General features: G+C 46.6%; 1 protein-coding gene across 1 annotated transcript in view; it reads right to left on the reverse strand.

The window, feature by feature from the left end:
• CPNE5 (copine V) overlaps positions 1-9,303 on the reverse strand; it is a 105,023-nt gene that overhangs the window by 45,797 nt on the left and 49,923 nt on the right. The gene's annotated exons all lie outside the window — the stretch shown is intronic.

Here is a 9,303-nt window from a genome sequence, read left to right on the forward strand (position 1 = left end):
GAGAATTCTTTACAATAGTGTCACCTGGGAAGCCCCAGTGAACAGATCCCATGCCCATCAAGGGGGTCCTGGCTCCTCCCCCTGGATGGAACCATTAGTAACATCAGAAAACAGAGAGGACCATACTCTGCTGAGGAGGAGCCTCAGCAAGGAACACAGAGCTCTGAGTTCTAGCGAGTCCCAGCAGTTCTTCAAGCCCTCTTCCTGCTTCTTCTTCTAAAAAGTGGACAGGATGACCACCACTGTCCTTTAAAGCTGGACGGCTTAGGTTTTGGTGCCAATGCCACAGGGACCATATGGGCTGGCATCTGGGGAAGGCTGGTGCTCAGGGGACAGTCTGGGAATCCAGGGTCCCTTCAGCCTCCCCAGGACATAACTTGGTAGTTATCACAGTGACCTCTCCCACAGCTGGGGGTCACCTGTGTGACACCCTCACCTGAATGAACACAGATGAGCTACACATGACAATTTATACTGGCTGACTATATAATGTGTGTGTTTTAGTTGCTCAGTCATGTCCGACTCTTTGCGACCTGATGGACTATAACCACCAGGCTCCACTGTCCATGGAATTCTCCATGCAAGAACACAGGGTTGCCATTGCCTTCTCCAGGGGATCTTCCCAACTCAGGGTTTGAACCCAGGTCTCCTGCATTGCAGGCAGATTCTTTACTGTCTGAGCTACCAGGGAAGCCCAATAAAATGCATACATATATTGAAAACAACCAAAATAGATGCCACAAAATCCAGAAGAACAGTCTCTTATTTTTCCTGCCTAGGAAACCCCATGGGGGGCCCTGCAAGATCATCATGAAGGGGAGTAGAAATATCAGAAAAATATTAATGCAGAACTTAATAGACCATAACTTCAGGGACCATTTAGGGCTCCACTGGGAGGGCCAGGGTCCCAGCACAGCACCTGACAGAGAAAAGAGTACAAAGGAGCCACAGCCCCTGATTAGACCCCCACCCCACCCCCGCCGTCTGCCAGCTGAGCAGCGTGGGGCAAGCAATTTCACCTGTCTCAGCATTTCCTCTGGAAAATGGAGACTTCCCCCTGAGACTGTTTGGAAGACCAAGGGAGATAATATATGTTAAGTCCCAGTCCACAGAGCCTAGCATAGAACAGCTGAAAGAATCAGAGCCACAGCAGAAAACAACACAACATTGTAAAGCAACTACACTCTAATACAAATTTAAGGGGCTTCCCTAGTGGCTCAGTGGTAAAGAATCCATCTGCCAACGTGGGAGACACAGGTTCAATCCCTGATCCGGGAAGATCCCACATACTTCGGAGTAACTAAGCTTATGTGCCACAGCTATTGAGCCTGGGCTCTAGAGTCCGGGAACCACAACTATTGAGCCCATGTGCTGCCAGTACTGAAGCCCACACACCCTAGAGCCCGTGCTCCAAGAGAAGCCACAGCACTGAGAAGCCTGCACACCACAACCAGAGAGAAGACCCCGCTCGCCACAACTAGAGAAAAGTCCATGCACAGCCAAAAATATTAAATAAATAAAATTTAAAAAAATTAAATAAAAGAATCAAAGCCAATACTTTCTGAGTGCCATTTACTCCTAGGCCGACCCATATGAAATTGCCAGTGTCCAGCTAGTGTTTATGATAAATACAATGATTATTCCCATTTTAAAGCTAAGGAAACTGAGGCACAGAGAGGTTAATACTCTTTCCTGAAGCCACAAAGCTTAATAAGAGGAGAAGCTTAGATTGAAACCAGACAGTCTGGCTCCAAAGATTAATAACTGAGATTCCAAATGATGACCCTGAATCATCAAGATAAGTTTAATTATGTTCTGCAGTCTCAGTTTGAGAAGTCAGAGAAGTGTGAAATCCATTTTAGAGAAGTCTCCTCTGTGCAAACTAGTCCAAAAAAAAAAAGATAAAAGATTGGCTCCGAAATTCATCTAACTGGAAAAATCCATCAGTGAGCCACACCTCGTTCCCCTACCGCACCCCCATAGCAAATATGTGTGCGGCGTTGATAGAGATTTATTTGGCTGTTCAACTTGATCTGTCCTCCCTAACACCATCTAGACCCAGTAACATTTGCCAAAAGCCCATTATGATAAACAGTATGGGGCCATTCAAATCCATGGCCATAAGACAAAACTTCAGGGACCTTCTAGCTGTAACCAAGGCACCCTTCCTCTCTAAAGGGTGCACAACCCATGGGGAGCCCTTGAGACAAGGAACATGGAGCTGCTGAGGGACTTGCTTTTGAAGGTGGCTATGGGTTATGGGTTATGTTGGGCTTCCCTGATGGCTCAGACAGTAAAGAATCTGCCTGCAATGCAGGAGACTCAGGTTCAATCCCTGGGTTGGGAAGATCCCCTGGAGAAGGGAATGGCTACCCACTCCAGCATTCTTGCCTGGAGAATCCCATGGACAGAGGAGCCTGGTGGGCTATGGTCCACGGAATTGTAAAGAGTCAGACATGACCAACTAACACTTTCACGCTTTCACATGGTTTATGGTAATAATCATATTTACTATGCTTTGTTCCTCTTAAATAAGGGTTAATAAATGAATCAGCCCTTGATATACACGTGACTCCAGAAGAGGCAATAAAATGTACTGGGCAAGCAGGATTAGGGAGCAGCAAAATCTGGCCAAGGGTCAAAGATCCTGCTGTTTGACATTCTCAGTCAGAGAGAGGGGGGCTCCCTGAGCACATAAAATGCCTTTCCCAAACCAGAAGCATCTCTGGAATCAACTGCAGGGATGGTAAAACAGCTCCGGCAATATATAATTTTCTGCAATTTCTGCCTTTTCACCTCATCTTTTTAAAAAACATATTAAGTTCTTCTCTAACAGCAGGATTGCTTCAATTTGCATCTTTCCTCATGTTAATCAGGCTGCTGGCGAGACCACAGCGCAAACAGCCTTTCTCTCTGGGGTGGTGGCCTGGCCTACTCTAACATGTTAGCCCTCCCTGACCCAGGAGAGGGCCTTGGAGGCCAGAGGTCAGCAGGTGGGCTGAAGGCTGGGAGAGGGTAGCCACACCCAGGAGGGGAGAATGGAAGGTTACTCTGGCTTGAGTCTTGCTGGCAGCCCCCAGGGTGAGAGCCAGGATAAGGCCAGTGCAAAATTTAAGCAACTCCAAAAATCTCAGTAATCAAAATAAAGATTTTAATGCGGTATTTAAAAAAAAATGCCAAAAAAAAATTCCATGACACATAAAATATCAAAAATCTATTTTAAATAAAATAAAGCCATTTACAAATAAAGAAACTGAGGTACAGAAAGGTCAAGCAACTTGCCCAGGGTCACAGAGCTAGTAAGCAATGGCATTTAGTCTGGATCCAGAGCCCAAGTTCTTAATCACTTTGCCCTACTGCTCATATTCTGTACCCTAAGAAACACTTTTAAATAGATGTGGAACAGAGTGACATTTATGGTCTTCTCCTTAATATTTGCTATGTTTTCCAAATTTCCTGGGATTAGTGTACTGTCTTTTTTTAGTCAGAAAAATGAAGACATTGAAAAGAAAGAACCTGTAAGGGAAAAGAATCTGAAAAAAGAATGAATATACGTAAATGTATCACTGAATCGCTTTGATGGCAACCCTCTCCAGTATTCTTGCCTGGAGAGTTCCATGGACAGAGGAGCCTGGTGGGCGACAGTCCATGGAGTCGCAGGGTTGTACGTGACCGAGCACGTGTGGTCACATACACACACATACACCTGAAATTAACACAACATTGTAAATCAACCATATCCCAATATAAACTAAAAATTAAATTTAAAAAAGGTAAGAAAATGAATCATTAGCCACAACTCAGATTTAGCACTCCTCCAGTGTGAACACAACTCAGAGTTGGGGGTGATTCTGTGACCACGGACCTCTGGAAGGGCTCTTGCATTCACAGAGGGGCCTAGCCCCAGAGCCCCTGCTTGCCTGGGCAAGCCTGCAGAAGCAAGAGACCTGGGTGTAGGCATTAGGGGTGGTGGTGAAGACTCCACAGGCTACAGTTTATTCTCACGTAGATGGCGAGTATTCAAGCCAGTCTAGGAGCTGGGCCTGTCTCTAGACATCGACTGAATAACCATGTTGAGGTCAAGCTGGTTTTTCTCTGCTGTTTTAATGATTGGCTTCTCAAGCAAGCCAATCAGTTGTGTATTTGTTGATGTGGTCATTCACAGGCGGAGAATTGCAGATTGACCATTTTTCCTCCCACTCATTGAGCCTGTGTGTCTAGGATACTAACCAAACTCCATCAACTAAAGTTCAAAGAAAAATGGAAGAAGTCAGCTATGAGAATGTTCAAGGTATTAATTATATTGTTTCCCTTTAAGAGAACAGATTTAATAAATTATGGCCCATCCATACAACAGAAAATTGATATGTAGCTATTAAATATGTCTTCCAAGAATATCTAATGACATGGGAAAAATAAATCTGGATATCATATTCTACTAATTATAAGAAAAAACTATATACTTGGACACACAGGAAAAAAGCCTTGGAGGAAAGGCTTCAAAATGTCAACAATGATTATCTCTTGGTGATGTTTCTCGTCTGTATTTTCAACTGTCTGTTGGGAACATATTATTTTTTCAGCATCAGGAAAAATGTTTTTGTTTTGATTTCTTTCATTCTGTGTGTTGTTGTTGTTAACCAGAAAGATGATTTCTAAGACCAAAATATTGCAAACTAACTTTTTAAAAGGGTGATGTCTGGGCCTTCCCTGGTGGTACGGTGGATAGGAATCTGCCTGCCAATGTAGAGGACATGGGTTTGATTCCCGGTCCGGGAAGATCCCACAGGCCATGGAGCAACTAAGTCCATGTCCCACAACCACTGAACCCGAATGCCTAACTACTAAAGCCCACATGCCATAGAGCCTGTGCTTTGCAACAAGAGAAGCACCGCAACTAGAGTAGCCCCTGCAAGGAGAGAAAGCCCACGCACAGCAACGAAGACCAAGTGCAACCCGAAATAACTAAGGACCTGCTCTTCCTTTAAAAAATAAAAAATAAAAGGGTGATATCTGAAAGCTGATTTTGCATCGTGCAGCACACACAGCTGTGCTAACCACACACACACACACACACATGCACACACAGACACACAAATCATTCCCAAAGATCAACCTGCTTATTCTGGGAATCAGAAGACCTTCACCACTTCCCTCACTTCACCTTACCTCTTTATTCCTATCTTTCTCCCGGAATCTTCCCAAGACTCACATATGCAGACACTGGGCTCTCTCTGAAGTTTGTCTTTAGAACAATGAGAGTTCTGACTTTATCAGGACTTAAAGCTAAGCTTCTCATCCACAAAGTCTCACACCATCTGGCCCCCACATTCACCCACACCTTGGTCTCTCTGACGTCACTCACTATTGTTTTCCTGCTCTTTCCTTTCCAAGAGCTATGGTATTCTTTGTCTGGACTGATCTTCCTCTAGGTAGCTGCAAGGGCTGACTGCCTCACCTGTATGTATTTTGGCATATTATATGGTATGTCCAAGAATTTTCCTTCAGGATAGTAAAGAGTGCTGTGAAATATGTGTCATAAAAAAGAGGCAACGGGTCTGACAGGATTGATGACCCTGCTGTACAGTCATTGCTGGCTGGCAATTTCTGTCTTTCACACAAAATTGAAAACTTTGGGAGGGCATGAACTGAGCCCAAGCATATTTGATGAAATGAAATGAATGAAAACACAAGCAGGCTTTGTTATTGTTCAGTCGCTCAGTCGTGTCTGCCTTTTTGTGACCCCATGGACTGCAGCACACCAGTCTACCTTGTCCTTCACCATCTCCTGGAGCTTGCTCAAACTCATGTCCATTGAGTCAGTGATGCCATCCAACCATCTCATCCTCTGTCATCCCCTTCTCCTCCTGCCTTCAATCTTTCCCAGCATCAGGGTTTTCTCTAATGAGTCGGTTCTTTACATTGGGTGGCCAAAGTATTGCAGTTTTAGTTTCAGCATCATATTCTAATGAATATTCAGGATTGATTTCCTTTAGGATTGACTGGTTTGACCTCCTTGCAGTCCAAGGGACTCTCAAGAGTCTTTTCCAACACCACAGCTCAAAATTATCAATTCTTTGGTGTTCAGCCTTCTTTATGGTCCAACTCTCACATCCATATATGACTACTGGAAAAACCATAGCTTTGACTATACAGACCTTTGTTGGCAAAGTAATGTCTCTGCTTTTTAATATGCTGTCTAGGTTGGTCATAGCTTTTCTTCCAAGGGACAAGCGTCTTTTAATTTCATGGCTGCAGTCACCATCTGCAGTGATTTTGGAGCCCAAGAAAATAAAGTCTGTCACTGTTTCCATTGTTTCCCCATCTATTTGCCAGGCTGCTGATACCTAGAAGGAGATGGGGAGGGATAGCTGCCAGGTGGAGCTTTGGCTTCCTTGGCTGGTGAGAGGTGAGTCACACTCTCACCAGTGTGTGCAGGGACCTGACTGGATGGCATTGAGAATGTGCATCTGGCCAGGGACTTGTGGCTCCAGAGCGAGGCTGTCTGGCTGCCTGGCAGGCCTAGGGGCAGCTAGGGGTCTGGGAAGGGGAAGCCTAGGAGCTATTCACCACCTGCACCCACAATACCCTCCTGCCTCTCTCTAGAAGTCCAGCCACTCATCAGGCCTACTAACAGCTACTGGCCTGACAAAGCCCATAGCTGTTGCATGTGCCATGAAGGTTCAGAACTTCACTGGATGAGGGAAACACTCCCAGACCACAGGCTTGGGTTAGAATGCTGCAGTCTTAAGCAGGCCACTCCAACTTCTCTGCATCTGGACACTGGGTCACTCACACCTACATGGCCCTGAGTCCCACGAAGGTGAAAGTGTTAGTTGTTCAGTTGTGATCCCTTGGACTGTAGCCCACCAAGCTCCTTTGTCCATGGGATTTTCCAGGCAAGACTACTGAAGCGGGTTGCCATGCCTTTCTCCAGGGGATTGTCCGGACTCAGGGATAGAACCCCTGTCTCCTGCATTGCAGGCAGATTCTTTACTGTCTGAGCCACCAGGGAAGCCCCCTGAGTCCCATGGTGAATGATCAAATAGAGTGTCAACATGAGAGTCTGTCAACTGTGAGGACTATGCAAATATTGGTCAGTATTACATGCAATAATCACTGTTTTACTGCTGACCATAATGAATTCTTTGGTAATTCAGAGGCCTTTCAGGAGATTAAGCTCAGCCTTGTCAACATCAAGTATCACTGAATAATATCTGGGGTCAAATTCTGATTGTTGGAACTTTCTTGGTATTTAAATTCTCCATGAGAAGGGTTTTTCTATAACCCATCAAAGTATGCTGATGACCCTCTGGAGTCAACTCTAATCCTTCTCTGGTCCCTGCCTGCCCACACCATCCCCATGGATGAAAGGAGGGTTTGTCTGCTCCAGCAGAATATATTCATTTGAGCAGGAAGCCCAGCTCTGGTGAAAAACCATCTCTCAGACTCCACCCTCTTCCTTTGATCCTCCTACTGAATGCTGGGATGACAGAAGCAAAGCCGATCAGATGTAATTATTTTAATTCAGCCAGATGCTGGGAATTAGTCTCTTTTTCCTTGCAAGTATTCTAGGGAAAGACAGAACTCAGCCAAAGATGCCCCCAAAGAAAAGGAGCTGACAATCTCAAGAGGAAGGGAGGGAGCCCCCCACCCCCACTTGCTCTGAAACTGCTTAAATCAAAGAAGCTGCTGCCATCCGTGGATGCAGGGGGAGGAGGGCAGAGTGGGGGAGGAGGAGGAGAGCCTAAACACACACTGTTTACCAATCCCGGAAAACGAGACCAATAGCAGCACCCAGCACCATCTAGAGCTTTAGAATTTCCAAAGCACTTTCGTTTGTATTACTTTGTCTAATTATAAACCAGGGAGGAAGCCACCGACTGAGTTAGAAGCTGAGGGCAAACTGAATTTAGGTTTCAGGGAATTCAGATTCGGTCTTCCCCAGACACCCACTAGGAGGAGAGCCCCTCGGGCACGGTCACCTTCACATCCTTTAATCCTCACAGCAAGCTCCAGCATACAGGCGGAGAAACTGAGGCTCAGGAAGCTTGAATAGAAGCTCTAGTCTACATATCGGCTGGGTTCTTGCCCTTGTTCTCTCTGAGAAACTCTAATACTCTGGCCACCTGATGCAAAGGACTGACTCATTGGAAAAGCCCCTGAGGCTGGGAAAGATTGAAGGCAGGAGGAGAAGGAGATGACAGAGGATGAGATGGTTCGATGGCATCACCAACTCTACAGACATGAGTTTGAGCAGGCTCCGGGAATTGGTGACGGACAGGGAACCCTGGCATGCTGCAGTCCATGGGGTCACAAAGAGTCGGACACACCTGAGTGACTGAACTGACTCTCTCCCTTGTAGGGACTTCAATAGTGTCCAGATCGCCAGCATATACAGGTTATACCCACATCCCCTAAACATTTGGTTTGGGCTTCCTGTTCATTCAATTAAAGATTCACAGAAGAGCCTCTGTGATCACCTACTGCACGCCCCACCGTCTGTTGGTGTACATGTGGGGGAGGTTTAGTTCCGGGTCAAGGTCCACCAGACCCACAGAGGTAAACAGACAAGCAGAGAAAGCAGATAGAGCAACTGTGTTTGAGCAGATCACGACTGAAGCGACTTAGCAGCAGCAGCAGCAGCAGCCATTGCTGTACTTCCCAAAGAATATCAATTCTGTGTCTTATTCTCCAACTGGAAGCCCCTGAATGCAGAGTTTGAGACACTACAGCCTCGTTATTAAAGACCCTGGCTACCCCCCAGCTCCCCCCCAGTTGTCCCTACCTCCTGCTTCTCTGCAGTCCCACAGAAGAAGCAAAACCAAGGGCTGCGTAGGACTGCAGACTCTGGCTTCCCAACATACACGCGCGCGCGCGCACACACACACACACACACCAACCACATGCTCTCACCCCCTCAGCCCCATGTAGGGGCATCACCCTACTCCAGAGCTAAAAGGGAAAAATGACAACTAAATGCTAAGCGCCCAGCCTCCCAGACTGAAAAGGCCTCTCCGCTGCCAGTGTTGGTGCCAAGGCAGTCTTGGCTCAAGGACAAGTGAGCGTGGCCGTGACGGGGAGTGGACCAGGGCTCCCAGCCCAGCTCAGCGGCTGACCGTGGGCGAGCTTTTTCCTCTCCCTGTGCCTCAGTCAGCTCAGCTCTAAAAAGGGGAGACATCTTCCAGCTCCAAAGCTGTGGACTTCTACGACAGCCAAGGTAGACTGAAGAGCCCTGCCTTCCCCCATTGCCTCCAAGGACACCCTGCGGTCCCAGGGTCCCAGGGAGGCCAGCCTGCCCTC

This window comes from Bison bison, unplaced genomic scaffold, assembly GCF_000754665.1.
Source record: "Bison bison bison isolate TAMUID 2011002044 unplaced genomic scaffold, Bison_UMD1.0 scf7180017864270, whole genome shotgun sequence".
Taxonomy (NCBI): domain Eukaryota; kingdom Metazoa; phylum Chordata; class Mammalia; order Artiodactyla; family Bovidae; genus Bison; species Bison bison.